At 42.5% G+C, this 19,138-nt stretch overlaps 1 long non-coding RNA gene across 2 annotated transcripts in view; it reads left to right on the top strand.

Annotated features, from left to right (window-relative positions):
• Positions 1-18,432, top strand: part of LOC135096953 (uncharacterized) — a 64,208-nt gene extending 45,776 nt beyond the window's left edge. For both annotated transcript variants that reach the window (XR_010265223.1, XR_010265224.1), the window contains 2 exons: positions 12,822-12,928; positions 17,760-18,432. This is a non-coding gene — a long non-coding RNA (uncharacterized LOC135096953). The remainder of the gene's footprint in view (positions 1-12,821; positions 12,929-17,759) is intronic.
• The last annotated feature ends 706 nt before the right edge of the window (positions 18,433-19,138 follow it).

The following is a 19,138-nucleotide window of genomic DNA, read 5'->3' as shown; positions in this document are numbered from 1 at the left end:
GGACAGAATAGGGGTGAGGGAAAGAAGAAAGTCTTGTGCAGCGAGGCCGCAGGAGGAGGGGAGGCATGCAGTTAGCAAGATCAGAAGAGCAGTTAGCATGAAAATAGCGGTAGAAGACAGCTAGAGATGCAACATTGCAGCGGTGAGAGAGAAGCTGAAATCAGTCCGTTACAGGAGAGAAATTGATGAGACGAAAAGCTTTTGATTCCACCTTGTCTAGAAGGGCAGTATGAGTGGAACCTCCCCAGACATGTGAAGCGTACTCCATACATGGACAGGTAAGGCCCTTGTACAGAGTTAGCAGCTCAGGATACCTAACTTCATAGAAGCTGTTTTAGCTAGAGATGAGATGTGAAGTTTCCAGTTCAGATTATAGAAGAGGGGAACAGTTGAGTGTCATTGAAGAAGAGGGGATAGTTGTCTGGAAGGTTGTGTCGAGTTGATAGATGGATGAGGCATTTTTGAAGCATTGAACTATACCAAGTTTGCTCTGCCCCAATCAGAAATTTTAGAAAGATCAGAAGTCAAGCGTTCTGTGGCTTCCCTGCATGAAATGTTTACCTCCTGAAGGGTTGGACGTCTATGAAAAGATGTGGAAAAGTGCAGGGTGGTATCATCAGCATAAGAGTGGATAGGACAAGAAGTTTGGTTTAGAAGATCATTAATGAATAATAAGAGAGTGGGTGACAGGACAGAACCCTGAGGAACACCACTGTTAATAGATTTAGGAGAAGAGCAGTGACCGTCTACCACAACAGCAATAGAATGGTCAGAATTATTATTATTATTATTATTAAACATAACGGAGAAGGCAGAGTGGGACGAGCGCAAGCGCTATAAGTTGCCAGATGACAACCCCCACCCACCTTGACCGTAGAAAGAAGAAAGGAAAAGCAATTAGCACAATAGTAGGATGAAATCAGAGCAGGAGGAGAAAATAGGTTAAACAATTATAAAGAACGCCTCAACGAACTGAGAATTATTAAAACTCACAAAAAAAATCAACAAAAAAAAATCAACAATTCTGACTTATTTAATATATGTCAGACAACACGAGTAAATGTAGTATAACTACTTAAAACTTGATGGTATAAAATCACAGGTATAGTTACATAATTTATCACCGGTATAGCTGCAAAAGCAACCAGAGTTTAATTGACTAGACTCTTCAAGATTTTGTTCGAAGCAGACTTGAATTTTTGCACATCACTCGCAGTGCATGTGCCCTCGTCAAGCATGTTCCAAAGTCTTACAGCACAAGGAACAAAGCTTCGCTGAAACTGACTGGTGTGACACCTAACCTGCTGTAAGCAGCGCGCATGTGAATTTGACGCAAGTCGAGTGTTTCTGGTGGGCACAAATGCATTTGGGATGGAGGCATTCAGCGGGTGAAGCTGGTTGGCATGGATCTTATATAGCATGCAGACACTGCTGACATTGCGTCGGTGACCAAGATCCCAAGCTGCTTCGCCACCACAGAGGAACCTAGCGGAGGAGACAACTCTGTCAATGAGACGGAGGTGGGACACAGCTGCGGAAGACCACACAGGAGCACAATACTCCAGCAGTGGAAGAATAAAACACCGGAAGCAGCTGGCAGAGATAGACTGGTCACCAAAAATCCGGTAAGCCGAAAGGAAACTTGAGATGAAGTTACAGAGAGAAGGATAGAAGCCGCAGGAGGGTAGTTTGGAAATCAAAACTTTGTGCCAGACTCTGTCAAAAGCTTTTGATATGTCCAAGGCAACAGCAAAAGTTTCACCAAAATCTCTAAAAGAGGATGATCAAAACTCAGTAAGGAAAGCCAGAAGATCACCAGTAGAGCGGCCTTGACGGAACCCATACTGGCGATCAGATAGAAGGTTGTGAAGTGTTAGATGCTTAAGAATCTTCCTGTTCAGGATAGATTCAAAAACTTTAGATAAGCAGGAAATTAAAGCAATAGGACGGTAGTTTGAGGGATTAGAACGGTCACCCTTTTTAGGAACAGGTTGAATGTAGGCAAACTTCCAGCAAGAAGGAAAGGTAGATGTTGACAGACAGAGTTGAAAGAGTTTGACTAGGCAAGGTGCAAGCACGGAGGCACAGTTTTGGAGAACAATAGGAGGGACCCCATCAGGTCCACAAGCCTTCCGAGGGTTTAGGCCAGCGAGGGCATGGAAAACATCATTGCGAAGAATTTTAATAGGTGGCATGAAGTAGTCATAGGATGGAGGAGAGGGAGCAACATGTCCAGAATCGTCCGAGGTAGAGTTTTTAACAAAGGTGTGAGCGAAGAGTTCAGGTTTAGAAATAGATGTGATAGCAGTGGTGCCATATGGTTGAAATAGAGGAGGGAAAGAAGAAGAAGCAAAGTTATTGGAGATATTTTTTCTAGATGCCAGAAGTCATGAGGGGAGTTAGATCTTGAAAGGTTTTGACACGTTCTGTTAATGAAGCAGTTCTTGGCTAGTTGGAAAACAGACTTGGCATGGTTTCGGGCAGAAATATAAAGTGCATGAGATTCTAGTGATGGAAGGTTTAAGTACCTTTTGTGGGCCACCTCTCTATCATGTATAGCACGAGAACAAGCTGTGTTAAACCAAGGTTTAGAAGGTTTCGGACAAGAAAAAGAGTGAGGAATGTACGCCTCCATGCCAGACACTATCATGCTCAGCACACAAAGACGGGTCTCTGACACGGAAGCAGTAGTCATTCCAAGGAAAATCAGCAAAATACCTCCCCAACTAGCAGAGGCAAAACGCCAGAGGCACCTTCGCTTAGGGGGATCCTGAGGAGGGATTGGAGCGATAGGACAAGATAAAGATATGAGATTGTGATCGGAGGAGCCCAACGGAGAAGAAAGGGTGACAGCATAAGCAGAAGGATTAGAGGTCAGGAAAAGGTCAGAAATGTTGGGCGTATCTCCAAGACGGTCTGGAATACGAGTAGGGTGTTGCACCAATTGCTCTAGGTCGTGGAGGATAGCAAAGTTGTAGGCTAGTTCACCAGGATGGTCAGTGAAGGGAGAGGAAAGCCAAAGCTGGTGGTGAACATTGAAGTCTCCAAGAATGGAGATCTCTGCAAAAGGGAAGAGGGTCAGAATGTGCTCCACTTTGGAAGTTAAGTAGTCAAAGAATTTCTTATAGTCAGAGGAGTTAGGTGAAAGGTATACAACACATATAAATTTAGTTTGAGAGTGACTCTGTAGTCGTAGCCAGATGGTGGAAAACTCGGAAGATTCAAGAGCGTGGGCACGAGAGCAGGTTGAGTCATTGCGCACATAAACGCAGCATCCAGCTTTGGATCGAAAATGAGAATAGAGAAAGTAGGAGGGAATAGAAAAGGGGCTACTGTCAGTTGCCTCAGACACCTGAGTTTCAGTGAGGAAAAGAAGATGAGTTTAGAAGAGGAGAGGTGGTGTTCTACTGATCGAAAATTAGATCTTAGACCGCGAATGTTGCAGAAGTTAATGAAAAAAAAGTTGAAGGGGGGTGTCAAGACACTTAGGGTCGTCAACAGAAAGGCAGTCCGACCTGGAGACATTTATGGTCCCCTCCCCAGATGGGGACTCCGAGGCTGGTGTAGGAGTCGCCATGATGATTTTAAATTTTTTGAGTGAAGGGTGTGTGTGTTATTAGGTGGTTGTAGTTTTGTGTGGAGGAAGAGAGTTGTCTTTAGAGGGCAGGCTCTGACTGCCCCCTTGTGTTGTGAGACACAAAGGGAAACGTTCAGTGAGGTCACAGCTGGGTTTAATGATATGTTCACAGCACCCCCTGAACAGTGCTGGGAGTAATTATCGTCTCGGCAGGTGTCTACTGCGTCCTCCTGTTCTTATATGGCTATCTATTTATTTATTTATTTATCCGTTTATTTATCTAAGTCATGTGGTCACTACCTCACTAGTGTTCTCCACGTGGTTCAGGCTTCTAGTAATACAAACTACTTTTATATATTTTCTTATTTAATTATTATTATTTTATCAAACCTTTACGATCCTTTCATCTCTTCTTCCAGACTGACTCCCTCTTCTGACCATATTCCATATTCAAATCAATCTTACATACTGCTTACATACAAAACACTCTCCTCTTGTTTCCTTCCCTCGCCACACACTCCTCCCACTGTACTGTCATCACATACCTCCCTGCACAACACTTTCTGCTTCCAACCTCATTCCTATTCGGTCTACCTCACTAATGCATGAGTCTCTGCATCTTTCATCTCTGCCTGATTGTTTTCCCGCGTGAATCAGATTGTTTCAGCAGAGGAGCATCAAAACACCACTGGAACTAAATTATCCAATCCGACCCGTTATGAAACTTTTCAACTGGTTTGTATTCGCAGCAGAATATTAAGAACAAATGGATCAATGATGTGTTGGCGTGAAGAACAAGTCAAGTGTTCTTACGTTTCATCAAAGCTAGGTCCTCAATGCTTGTTATAAGTCTCCTGATGCAATAATGATAGGAATTGCTCGTTAGTAAGCTCCGGAAAGTGCTTCAGTTAATGACAAGGACTTCAATTTTTAGGACCATCAAGACCTCTTACAACAAATACTATAAACATGGTACTTATTCAGAATCATTATGGAGCTATGAAAGACGATTAGAAAGATTAATGGATGAGTATGACAGGTAGAAATACGTAGACATGTTTCATACAGTGATTGCCACGTGTAGGCCAGACGGCTTCTTGCAGCTTCCCTTTTCTTACACTCTTATGTTCCAATCATGTGTTTCTAATCTAACAAACAGCTCCTAATTGCTATTTGATGAGAGTGAGGTTCTATTTTATTGGTGTGGCCGAGGTGTGGGCGGTGGTAGTGGCGGAGCAGTAATAATTTGTCCATTCCCCTGGTGTGTCGGAGGTGTGGGCGTTGGTGGCAGTAATGATGTGTGGTGGTGTGGGCGGTGATGGCATTGGTGGCGCTAATAGTGTTCTGATTGCCGCGATGATTACAAGGTGTAGTGCACGAACCTTTTATTGTGAGTACCGGCGCCTCTCATCACCTTGCTGGGCTTCACACGGTTCCTGCGTCAAGCACCTCAGCGTGAAGTGTTTGTGGTTGTGCAAGCTGGACAGATTCACATCATAGTCGGCGTCACGAACTTCTCTAGTCACTGTACATTATATATACACGTACAATACTGCATGTAAAGAATAGAGCTCCGAAAACTGTTAATCCCTCTCATCAGCATAGTCCAAGCCGCCGCGCCGTCTTACAGCTGGCCATTTCCACGCTACAGCCACCAATGCTGTACACACACCACTTTACCATACCAGTAATCATTTATAGCTATCCATTCTTCGGTACTGTTGTTCGTCTTTCAATAATTCTATAGTAAGTGTAGTGTAAAAAATCAAACAGTTTAGAACACCCAGCACTATGATTCATGTTTCATTGACACTATAGTAAGTGCAGTGTATCATACCTAAATGATCCAAGTCTTTTGAATTCCTATCCATGAGTTCCTTAGTGTTGACATCTGATAGCAGCACGTAGATTCAACCATTGCCTGTTTAGTGAGGCAGAGCAGTAAGTCACGGTGAACAGGATCCCTTGTTAAACTAGTGCCTGCATTCCAAAGGGTCACCCACACGTGCGTTGACCTTTCTTCCTTATCACCGCAACTTTCCTGTGACACGCTTTTTCCAACGGACTCGTGTTCTTACCAGGAAGTTATTATCCCAGGAGGGAATTACTGCCACTCACCCCAGGGAAGGCCTGTTGATGGTGCCCCAGTTACTTACCCAAAGGAAAGACGGAAGGAGTAAAAAGGAAAAGCAATAGACGGCGGTGTACAAGTTTCTTTAACCGATTTGTCGGAGCATCAGCTTCAGGGTTTTAGAGACCACGCAGGTTTAATAAAAGCACTGTAGTTGGGGAAAAAGAGAAAAAATAGCAGCAGCTGCTCCCTGGAGCGCTTCATCCGGGAAATAGCCAACGTGTAGTAATTTATCGCAGCAAAATGATAGTAAAGTCACGCCTGCCGTGGAGCAGCGCGCGAGGAAGTGGCGCGGGAAGAGAGACGTCTAATTACTGCAAGCAATAACCTTAATTAACAGGCATCACTCATGACGGGGAGGGGCAGCAGGCAGGGGGCGACGCTCCCTCCAAAATAGTGCAGAAGAGAATGTGCCGGAAAAGAAAAAGAAGCCAGACGCTTTCTTGACCTTTCTTGATAGTTCCTCGTGTGTGTGTGTGTGTGTGTGTGTGTGTGTGTGTGTGTGTGTGTGTGTGTGTGTGTGTGTGTGTTGTGTTTATGGCTATGTATGGGGTTGCGTGCTTGTCCATATTTTCTAAGTGTACGGAAGCGAGACCGTGTGAATACTTGTCTGGTGTTATGTATGTATGTATGTGTATATATATATATATATATATATATATATATATATATATATATATATATATATATATATATATATATATATATATATATATATATATATATATATATATATATATATATATATATATATATATATATATATATATATACATATATATGCATGGAGGGAGGGGTGTAGGCTTACGTGGTATACCATTATGTAATATATTTGTTAGTCTTCGCCCACTCTGATTTAAGAGTAAGTCAGGCCACAACTCATAGCGTATTGTTAATATTATATAACGTCTTTTACCCCTGTTTCTGATCAATAAAGAGTTTGGAGAAACTCGGCACTTACAGTATTCTAAACTGCAGTATATAAGAATCTATAGTTATTATTATTATTATTATTATTATTATTATTATTATTATTATTATTTCACTCTTGTTCTTGCTGTTTTTATTGTGATGATTAGCACTAAAATAACAATAAAATAACTTATAATAATCATAATAAAACTACTACTACTACTATTGTAGCACTAACAGTAATAGTAGTAGTAGTAGTAGTAGTACTGTTATTATAATTATTATAAGTTATTTTATTGTTATCGTCGTATCCATCAGAGAGAGAGAGAGAGAGAGAGAGAGAGAGCGAGAGAGTGACTCTGGAGCGGCCAGCCTTTACATATGAGGTAATTACAAATTCCTTGGTCGCCTCACCACTCAAGAGGTGCCCGGCAACGGGTGAACCTGTGTGGCCCTGCACGATGTCATCACGATACAGCCAATGCAACAGTGACGGGGAATATTGTATAATTATGCAAGATTGAACTACAGACAAGTTGTGAGCGTTATTGAATTACCGCCTTCTGTTCGTCTTGTGACACAACTAGCCGTTCAGGAAGACATCAGAAATTATGGTGACAATCTCTGAGTAGCTGCTGTGGTCTCAGGACTGAAGTACATGCGTGACAAGGACCAGCCTCATTATGAAGGGGCAGCGGTAACTAATGTGTGCTATTGGATCTTATCATGAATGTTTGTAGCCAGCTGTGCTAAGCCTAAGTTTCTCGTGGGTAGTAGGGTGGTCCACGAGACTGTCTTTTTCCACCATGAGCCGCCGGAGATGATGTGTGCATGTGTGTGTGGTGCCAATTAAAGGTAGATAGGCAGGCGAAGACTGTGCTAGGCTGGGAAATGTGCAGTGAGCAAGTTTAGCAGACCAGTGTGCGGGTAAGATGCATCATTTCATGGCTTTAGTAAAAATGCATCACTGTCATCAGAAGTGCAATGGAAATCTGACATGAGCATTGCCTCCACATCGAGAAACATAACATTATTCAGTTACAGGAAGAAACCACAAAGAAAATGTACAAATTCAGGGACACTTTGTTTTCTGAGAGAGAGAGAGAGAGAGAGAAAGAGAGAGAGTACAAACACACTCAGCTTTAAATTGGAGCAACCCTATCCCACCCTCCCCCCTCCATCTCTTTTTCCCAACCCCAACAAAAGAATAAAATAAAGTAAAAAAAAAAAAAAAGCCCAATGGAGATCCCACTTGCCCTCTATGCAAAGAAGCCGTCAGGACGCTGCAACATTTCGTATTTTGCAGCAAAACATTTTCAGAGATAAGAGCGAGCAACACCCGTATTTACCCTGACCGTCCCCTGCAGACACACCGTCACGAATATTGTCATTTCGCGCAGGGGAAAGGAAACATAGAAAAAAAAGGGGAAAAATGGTCACTAGTAATGAAAGCGAGCAAAGGAAGGCATTAGAAAGGCTGCCGGTCCCCAGTGTGCCCTCTTAGGACGGCATAAACACAATACTCTCAATTGCACTCTCTTCTGTGCTGAAAATTCCAAGGTGACGCGGAGGCTTTGGTCGGTCGGCGCCGTTCAGGGCAACGCTGCGCCGAAGCTGAGTGAGCCTCGAGGGTCTGACGTGAGGCAATGGTTCTGCAGCGGCAGTGATAGTACTGTAGTGGTGGTGGTAGAAGTATTGGAGGCAACAGAGGCGGTTGTGGTAGTTGTGGTGGTGGAGTGCTGGCTTAGGAAGAGTTCTCTTTTATCAAAACAACAACAAATACATTTTCCTTAAATAACTCTTCATGACGTGGAGAAGTACACTAACAATATACATGGATCAAAATAGCAACTTTGGTCTTGTTTATTTTCTCTCAGTCTCTTCTTTCTTTACTTTCACATGTATGAAGGCAGCGCCGCCGGGCAGGCGCTGCAAACAAAAAGTGAATGGAATGCCTGTCAGTGGCGTTCTCTAAAAGACAAAGAAAAAGGCTGGAGTAAGGAAAGCCACGGAATCAGTTCCACAGCTGTGGACGTGTTCTGATCCTTCCTTTAGGAAGAGCTCAAGTCTTAGGGAGAACAAAACCTGGAAGCCACCTGACTGTCGCACTGTTAACAAAAAGGCTAAAGGTAGACTGCTGGAACAAGTGTCCGGGAGTGGGACAATCCAGGCCGGGGCGGTGCAGTATGAAGTTATATTTTGCAATTTGTCGGTACAGTCCGTGCCCGAAGGACACAGTCCAGCAGGGCAGTCCGGGCCTGAAGGACTCAGTAAGACATGGCAGCTGTGGCCTTTGGGAGCCAGCTGAGCGAGACAGCCTTGGCTTGAGGGACTGGAATAGCTTGGGTTGAGTGAGTGAAGTGGAGGAGTTGGTGGCGCCACTTGTACGTTTCCTGACAACTCCTGTGGGGTCACTTTGAGTGTATTGTTACTTACACTGAAATGTTTACAGTTCTGAGCGAGTGTGGTAATATTGTGTGGCTGGTGGTGATTGACTCACCTGCACCTTGTCCATTTCCAGTGATGTAAAGCTCCTCCACCTGGTTGCGTGGCTGTGTGACTTGCACTATAGTCTATAAAAAGTGTTGGAGATAGAACCTGGAATATTCAAGAATGCGGACCTTAATCTTACTTAATACTCCCCAGAACGTAACAGACCTTTTACTTTTTATTATTAATATTTTTTTTCTTTTCTTTTCGTTCGCGGACCCAAATCTTTGCGTTAAGGAGGGTGGAAACTCTGTATGTGCGAGGTGACTGGCATCGTGTTTGAATTATTAATCCCGTGTTGAAATTGTAGTCGCGGCAGTGTAAGGTTTGCTCTTTCCCGTGCGTTCTTGCCCAGCCTCCGGGAACCGCCACGGACAGTCTGCCTCAGTTCCAGGCAAGACAGGGGGTCGAGGGGTTAAACTTTGGTAAATTGTGTGTAAGTGCGTGTGTGAGCTTTCTAAGAGCAAAAATTGAAGAGAGAGAGAGAGAGAGAGAGAGAGAGAGAGAGAGAGAGAGAGAGAGAGAGAGAGAGAGAGAGAGAGAGAGAGAGCTATCCTCAGAGCAAGAAAGCAGCTGGCTCCTCGAGGTTACTGTGTCTTCAAAGAGAGGACTCATCCGAATCCTGTCTCTTAATCCTGACCTGTGCCTCGTCTTGGGTGTGTAGATCTCACTCCTACATTCTTAGCTCGATACTAGTGACTTTGAATGATACGTACTGGTAGTAACTCTTCTGACCACTGAGAGTGTTTATAATATTATTGGGAAATCTGCTGTAAGAAATGCATGAAAAACCTGAAAATTGGGGAACTTTTGACAGTATAGAAAATTGTTTATCTTCAAGAAAAAAAAAAAAAAAATATATATATATATATATATATATATATATATATATATATATATATATATATATATATATATATATATATATATATATATATATATATATATATATATATATATATATATATATATATATATATATATAATAGTCATCAGTGAGGCTTAATACGCAAACACACACAAACTACCGGGACAAGGCTGCTAACATCTTTGCTCAGTGTCCGCAAAACAATTCCACACAGTAGCCTGTGAAACATATGGAACAGTGAGTCAGTCGTAATCAGACAGAACAGGTAATTTATAGAGATACCTATGTTCTGTGTTTTTTTTTTTACAAATTTCTCTGTCTTCTAGTTTATTTCTTTTTTTCTTTTTTTGGTGGTACCGGATAAAGAGGCATAATTTTCTTGCAGCACTGGGGTGACTCACTCCTTCATAGACACAGGTTGTATTGAGTGTGACATGCAAATTTCTCTGGTCTGTGTTGTAGCTCTGCTGTATGATGAAATTTTTTAAGGGTGTTAAAGCACCTCCGCCCCTTGCTTTTAGTCACTCCTTTACTCTTACGCCTCACTCCTATACCTTCATTCATTCACTAGAGAGAGAGAGAGAGAGAGAGAGAGAGAGAGAGAGAGAGAGAGAGAGAGAGAGAGAGAGAATGTACAACACTAAAAATGAAACACGTCAATGCCTAGAACAATGCAAATCGTGATTTATTGCTCTCTCTCTCTCTCTCTCTCTCTCTCTCTCTCTCTCTCTCTCTCTCTCTCTCTCTCTCTCTCTCTCTCTCTCTCTCTCTCTCTCTCTCTCTCTCGCACACACACACACACACACACACACACACACACCTCATGACGTCACACGACACACAACGGACAGTTCCCGCCAAGTGGAGACATTCATCAACTCACCACCTTCAAGTGTCATCAGGTAACACTGGCGGCAGGTGGTGTTTATGCCCAGAGTATCCTTTCATTTTTGTAACCGTGGCTGAGGCATAGAAGGGTCAGCTGTTGGCACGTTGGCACATTACACGTACTACATTCCTGGGCAGTGCACCGTGCGGCACAACACGTGAGCATTATTACTTCGTTCCTACATAAAAGAAAATAAATAAATAAATAAAAACAGACGAAATGGAACAAAATTTAAAGGAAAAATATATATTGTTCTCCTCCCTTCACAGTGCCATCCAGGCAGCCTTATCATTTCAAATCACTAGAGTACTTCACCGTAGTTTAGTGAAATCATTACATTGCTCACCCAACCAAAAAAGAAGCCGAAGTTGAACAAAACTGATAGAAAAAAAAAAGAAACATGGCGTTTTTCCTTCACAGTAGCACTCTTATTATTCCAGTCTTATTATTGCCCAGGGGTTCAATGACAGCATGGTGAAATTATTACATTACTCACCCAGGCAGACAAAATGAACAGAATCAAATGAAAAAAAGGAAGCATACATTGTCTATCCTTCACAGTTACCCAGACTTTTTTTTTTATTTCGTATCACTAGAGTACTTCCCTAAATGTGTGGCGACGTTGTAGTGACCAGTGCCACGCCTTGCAAACGTGCCACTCCTTCCCAGAACAGCTTTGTGTGGCACTAACGAAGCGCGGTGTCACCCAATGGTAGTGTGAAGGCTGCGAGGTTTGTCTGCTGACTTGCCCAAAAATTATTATGTTGATTTATCTTCAGACTCTGGCGGTTGGAGTTTTGATTCAATATACAATCTCTCTCTCTCTCTCTCTCTCTCTCTCTCTCTCTCTCTCTCTCTCTCTCTCTCTCTCTCTCTCTCTCTCTCAGTAGTGTTTAATATCTACGTTCGTCTCTTTTTTTTATTACAGTGATATTGGTGTTTATTGGCATTTAATTAAACCAAACGTATGCCCGCTTAAAACGAGCTTACACAGAACGACATACTGCTATACAAATAAGCACACACACACACACACACACACACACACACACACACACACACGCGCGCGCGCGCGCGTCGGGGAAGGAGCGTCGTAAGAAACAGCCTCGTAGGAAATTATAATGAAACAGCTTCTTAATGCTTAGCTTCTCTACCGGCGCGCTACTCTCTCTCTCTCTCTCTCTCTCTCTCTCTCTCTCTCTCTCTCTCTCTCTCTCTCTCTCTCCCCCTGTAAAATACTACGTGGCATCATCGAAACGAGGGAGGAGCGGGGGAGGGCACCGAGTCCGAGCGACCTTGAAAACAGCTGAGTGATGATGCCACTTAGCATTTTAAAGGAGTACTTATAATCACCGCAATAATGTTGTCGTGTAATGCTTATTGGTATATCACATGCTTTTTAATACCATTTGTCTTGTTATAAGATACTGTAATATTCCACAGCCTGCAAAAAATAAGATTAAATAAGTGGCACCTCCGAGGCTGCGACAATGCAGCCGTCTGTTCTTCACGTCAGCTACACGCATAGCAGCACACCCGCGAGTCCCATACATTTTCAACTCCTCTGACGGGGAAACAAAGCCTTAAAATGCATATGTGTATAGAACATTTCCTACTTAGAATTGCACGTTCCTTCACCTCTTTCAGTATTTGCAGAAACACGCGTTACACCTTTTATACAGTGGACAACAAGCAAAACAACACCTACGTGTTCTGAAACGCTTCATTTGTCTCACCACATTTTTTTTTCTTTTCAAATGATGATAGGTTCTGAATAGCCGGGTTTTAAATGCATTTCCCCTGTTAATAATATAGAAATCGTGTTAATCTGTCACTAGAACCATAAAAACATCTTTTGAAAACCTGTGCAACTTCATTTAGAGTCTTATCAGTTTAGTGGAGGTGCGGCGCAGAAGTGTTTCAGAATAGGGATCATTGTCTCGTTTTCCCCCAGCCTGGCGTCCCCGCTCGGCCCCTTCCACGACTCGCAGCGAGAGAGAGAGAGGTCGAGGTGCGGTGGTCTTGTGGCGGAAGCCTGAAGGAGGCGGTGAAGGAGTGAAGGTAAGAGTTTGGTAATAGGAAGATTGTTAGATTATTATTCAGTGGGTGGAATTAAGGCGTAACCTATGAGATTATGAATGATAAGGATGAATACGTGAGAATAAGGATGGGTAGGTTTGTCCATGTTTGGTGATTAGATACGCCACGTTAGGTAATGTGATTAGGCTGACCTGATGTAGGTTGACCAGGTGAGGTTGGGTAGGTGTGATTAGGTTAAACAGATGGTGATTACAACACTGGCAAAGTAACGTAGTTAAGCTTATCAGGTGAGAGATGGGAAGTTATAGAAGTTTAGCAATTTGCGAGGGAATAAGCTGCAAGGGTGATTAGACTGCAGGTGACGTTATTTAATTTGTCAGGTGAGAGAAGTATGCTGATCAGATGGTAAGTTGGTTGCTTGTTTGTCCAGGTGATTGACGTCTGATTAAGCTTACTGAGGTGATAATTAAGGAAGTGAATTTGAGATTATATTATATAAGCACGTAAAATCATGTTGGATTGGTGTGTCCGTGGCTGCTATTTTGTGGTCCCTCTGCTTATTCGCTGTGCTGAGTGGCAGTTGGCTTGTTAACTACGATCATTATTTCCCTTATTCATTATCATACACACACACACACACACACACACACACACACACACCTACCTACCTTTAGTAACGGTATATGCACACCCACGCACATTCACACCCACGCACGCTCACACATACGCCCACGCACTCGCACACCCACGCACTCGCACACCCACGCACTCTCACACCCACGCACTCGCACACCCACGCACTCGCACACCCACGCACTCTCACACCCACGCACTCTCACACCCACGCACTCTTATGTCCACGCGCTCTCATACCCATGCGCTCTCATACCCACGCGCTCACACACGCCCAGGCGATCACACACACACAAAATATTAATGACAAAAAAACTGGTGATGCACTCAAAAATCTGGTGACACTCAAAAAAAAACTGGTGATACACTCAAAAATGGTGACACTCAAAAAATCTGGTGACACTCAAAAACCTGGTGGTGCACTCAAAAAAAAACTGGTGATGCACTCAAAAAACTGGTGACACTTAAAAAAAACTGGTGATGCACTCAAAAACCTAGTCAGGCAGCCAAAAGAATGGTCATGCACTCAAAAAAAATATAACCCCTTCACACACACACACAACCCCTTCACACACACACACACACACACACACACACACACACACACACACACACACACACACACACACACACACACATTTACATTCTAAATTTGCATTAGACTTTTTTAATGCTGCTTTGTTCTATTAAAGCAGATTTTTATTTATTTTTATTTATTTTCTTTTTTACCCGGTTCACCTCAAAGTTGGCTTATTTTAAATAGTTTTTTTTCCTAATTTGTTATTCATCTGATAAATATTTTCTTGTCCTATATTTGCTCATGTATTTGGCTTCAAAATTCTTTCCCTTATCTGACCTTTTCTTTATATAGTGGGTTTCAAAACGATGGACTACACTTAAAATTGTTGTATTTCTGGAACCTTAAACTGTCTATAAATAAAACTAATAAAAGGTGTGGGCCAAAGTTTAAAATGACTTCTTTTCAAATTTTAAATTTTTATTTGTGTTTTTCATGAGTGCAGAGATAGCATTTTTTTTAATCAGGTTCATCTTTTAAACTTGTGTATATATTGTGGTGTCATTGAAATTTCTGTGATGCCATGCAGATTTCTTCTATCTGGTGTTTTCTTCTACTCTACATCATTCTTCAAATTTTTGCTTTTAAATTATAATAGGGACATGTTTATCAAACACATTTCTTGGCTTCAAACGTTAAACTGCCGTACTTTTCAGATTTTCTCTAACCGGTGCTTTCCTTTCTTTCAATTTTCGTTTCTTGAATGTGACAGTATGGAATTTAGACACATTTCATATTAAATCTCGGCACAGTTCTCACATCATTTTTTTTTTTTTTTTTATGTAGGAGGGACACTGACCAAGGGCAACAAAAATCCAATTAAAAAAAAATGCCCACTGAAATGCCAGTCCCATAAAAGGCTCCAAACCGGGAGTTAAAAAATTGAAGGATAAGTGTCTTGAAACCTCCCTCTTGAAGGAATTCAAGTCATAGGAAGGTGAAAATACAGAAGCAAGCAGGGAGTTCCAGAGTTTACCAGAGAAAGGGATGAATGAATGAGAATACTGGTTAACTCTTGCGTTAGAGAGGTGGACAGAATAGGGGTGAGAGAAAGATGAAAGTCTTGTACAGCGAGGCCATGGGAGGAGAGGAGGCATGCAGTTAGTAAGATCAGAAGAACAGTTAGCATGAAAATAGCGGTAGAAGACAGCTAGATATGCAACATTGCGGCGGTTAGAGAGAGGCTGAAGACAGTCAGTTAGAGGAGAGGAGTTGATGAGACGAAAAGCTTTTGATTCCACCCTGTCTAAAAGAGCAGTATGAGTGGAACCCCCCAGACATGTGAAGCATACTCCATACATGGACGGATAAGGATCTTGTACAGAGTTAGTAGCTGGGAGGGTCAGAAAAACTGGCGGAGACGTCTCAGAACACCTAACTTCATAGAAGCTGTTTTAGCTAGAGATGAGATGTGAAGTTTCCAGTTCAGATTATAAGTAAAGGACAGACCGAGGATGTTCAGTGTAGAAGAGGGGGATAGTTGAATGTCATTGAAGAAGAGGGGATAGTTGTCTGGAAGGTTGTGTTGAGTTGATAGATGGAGGAATTGAGTTTTTGAGGCATTGAACAATATCAAGTTTGTTCTACCCGAATCAGAAATTTTAGAAAGATCAGAAGTCAAGCGTTCTGTGGCTTCCCTGCGTGAAATGTTTACTTCCTGAAGTGTTGGACGTCTATGAAAAGACGTGGAAAAGTGCAGGGTGGTATCATCAGCGTAGGAGTGGATAGGACAAGAAGTTTGGTTTAGAAGATCATTAATGAATAATAAGAAGAGAGTGGGTGACAGGACAGAACCCAGAGGAACACCACTGTTAATAGATTTAGGAGATCAGTGACCGTCTACCACAGTAGCAATAGAACGGTCAGAAAGGAAACTTGAGATGAAGTTATAGAGAGAAGGATAGAAGCTGTAGGAGGGTAGTCTGGAAATCAAAGCTTTGTGCCAGACTCTATCAAAAGCTTTTGATATGTCCAAGGCAACAGCAAAAGTTTCACCAAAATCTCTCAAAGAGGATGACCAAGACTCAGTAAGGAAAGCCAGAAGATCACCAGTAGAGCGGCCTTGATGGAACCCATACTGGAGATCAGATAGAAGGTTGTGAAGTGATAGATGTTTAAGAATCTTCCTATTGAGGATAGATTCAAAAACTTTGGATTGGCAGGATATTAAAGCAATAGGACGGTAGTTTGAGGGATTAGAACGGTCACCCTTTTTAGGAACAGGCTGAATGTAGGCAAACTTCCAGCAAGAAGGAGGTAGATGTTGACAGACAGAGCTGAAAGAGTTTGACTAGGCAAGGTGCAAGCACGGAGGCACAGTTTCGGAGAACAATAGGAGGGACCCCATCAGGTCCATAAGCCTTCCGAGGGTTTAGGCCAGCGAGGACATGGAAAACATCATTGCGAAAAATTTTAATAGGTAGCATGAAGTAGTCAGTGGGTGGAGGAGAGGAAGGAACAAACCCAGAATTATCCAAGATAGAGTTTTTAGCAAAGGTTTGAGCAAAGAGTTCAGCTTTAGAAATGGATGTGATAGCAGTGGTGTCATCTGATTGAAATAAAGGAGGGAAAGAAGAAGCAAAGTTATTGGAGATATTTTAGGCTAGATGCCAGAAGTTACTAGGGGAGTTAGATCTTGAAAGGTTTTGACACTTTCTGTTAATGAAGGAGTTTTTGGCTAGTTGGAGATCAGACTTGGCATGGTTCGGGGCAGAAATATAAAGTGCATGAGATACTGATGATGGAAGGTTTAAGTACCTTTTGTGGGGTACCTCTCTATCATGTATAGCACGAGAACAAGCTGTGTTAAACCGAGGTTTGGAAGGTTTAGGTCGAGAAAGAGAGTGAGTAATGTACGCCTCCATGCCAGACACTATCACCTCTGTTATGCGCTCAGCACACAAAGACGGGACATGGAAGCAGTAGTCATTCTTAGGAAAATCAGCAAAATACCTCCTCAGGTCCTCTCAACTAGCAGAGGCAAAACGCCAGAGGCACTTTCACTTAGGGGGATCTTGAGGAGGGATTGGAGCGATAGGACAAGATACAGATATGAGATTGTGATCGGAGGAGCCCAATGGAGAAGAAAGGGTGACGGCATAAACAGAAAGATTAGAGGTCAGGAAAAGGTCAAGAATGTTGAGCGTATCTCCAAGACGGTCAGGAATACGAGTAGGGTGTTGCACCAATTGCTCTAGGTCATGGAGGATAGCAAAGTTGAAGGCTAGTTCACCAGGATGGTCAGTGAAGGGAGAGGAAAGCCAAAGCTGGTGGTGAACATTGAAGTCTCCAAGAATGGAGATCTCTGCAAAAGGGAAGAGGGTCAGAATGTGCTCCACTTTGGAAGTTAAGTAGTCACAAAGAATTTCTTATAGTCAGAAGAGTTAGGTGAAAGGTATACAGCACAGATAAATTTAGTTTGAGAGTGCTTGTGCAGTGCTTGTCAAACTTTTTCCGTTTTCCTATGATATTTCTTGTGTAGTCTTAATTTTTTTAGGGAATCTTGGCACATCTCCTATGCCTATGAGAGACGTATTTTTGTTTTGAGTTTTGTAGGGAATCAGTTATCAAACACATTACAAGGAATCTCAGCACATACAACAAACTTCGTGTCTAGGAACTAATGGTCTGTATTCCTTGCAGGTGTGAAGTGTGTGGCTTCCACTTCACCATCCTATGAACAGCCTGCAGGAATCTCTATCAACACCTGCTTCTGCAATATTGGCATCTGGTTATCAAATAGTGCTGTCACACTGGGCCTGACATACTCCATTGCAATTGGGGAATCAAGCTTCACCAGGAAGAGAGGCCGAGCATCACGACCTTCAAGCCTTCAAGCCCTACAAGAGGTGTTAAGTATTGTCAGGACAAAACAGAGGGCCTGGTACAAGAGTTTTCATTGCAATCAAGGAAGAGTCAAGTTGCAGTAAGAAGAGTGTGGCAAGAATTTTAAGCAGGAGGAAGACTGTCAAGCAGTTGACGGCAGGAAGAACGCGTGAAATTCCCTTAAGTCGTGGCAGGACCAACAGGCAACCTTCAACACCTGCAGAGGCACAAGAGTTGTGGGCAGTTTCACCAGGAAGAGTTTGCTCCTCACTCAAGTTGACACAAAGACACAAGAATTTGCAAGTGTTGTTACTCCGAGACCCTGCTGCAAATGTTCTCCAATCCACTCCAGTCTGGGAAGGAAGAATGTAGGAAGTCCCTCTCTTCTGTACTCAACAAGCACCACCACCACCACCACCTTCATTCAGGCTTGGGACAAGTTTTGTACATTCCAGCACTTCAGTATTAAAGAAAAGTGCCATGTTTATTATCCTGTTGTGTATTTATTCACTTAACATTCACAGTAAAACAATAAACATTCAGTATTCCATCTTGTGTAAATAAAGTTTCAGGCAGAGTACAGGTCATGCCCTGAAAAAAAAACGCATAGAAGCCCTGTGCCAGCAACTGGTGTCGTTGGGATGGGGCTTCTGTGCAAATCATACCTTAAACTTTATTTTTGGGCCTTGGGCCAATCCTGGCACTTTTTTTTTATTACCTTGAGGGCATGAATTGTTACCACCAAATATTTATTTTACACTATACCAGCACATTGTTGTTAGCAAACTATATATTTATTTCACATATATAATAGTAGTCACAAATTTATTTATTGGCAAAGACATACAAGTCATACACACAGCAATGCAACCTGGACTAGATAATACACTGGTGGAGTCAGCTGGCTTGGGGCACTTGTACAGCAGCAGCACACCCAGTACTGGCTGTAGACACACCCTCCATTTGGCTCTTCCTGACGTCAGAGCCTGCAACATGGCACTACCGGACTGATTGCAGACAGAATGTTAGCCAACACAAGTGAGATCTGCAAAAGAGTAACGCAATTTGGGGAAAATGGATAGTTATGAAGACGTGAACCTGTATCACACATACACACTAATTCTATCACTCAAATGCTGGCTTTTTACTTTTTACAAACATTTCACTCCCTTTAACAGCCCATCACTCCCTTTAAC

The sequence above is a fragment of the Scylla paramamosain genome, unplaced genomic scaffold, assembly GCF_035594125.1.
Source record: "Scylla paramamosain isolate STU-SP2022 unplaced genomic scaffold, ASM3559412v1 Contig9, whole genome shotgun sequence".
Classification (NCBI taxonomy): Eukaryota; Metazoa; Arthropoda; class Malacostraca; order Decapoda; family Portunidae; genus Scylla; species Scylla paramamosain.
The sequence above is the reverse complement of the archived record's forward strand: the minus strand, read 5'-3'. Positions and strand labels throughout refer to the sequence as shown.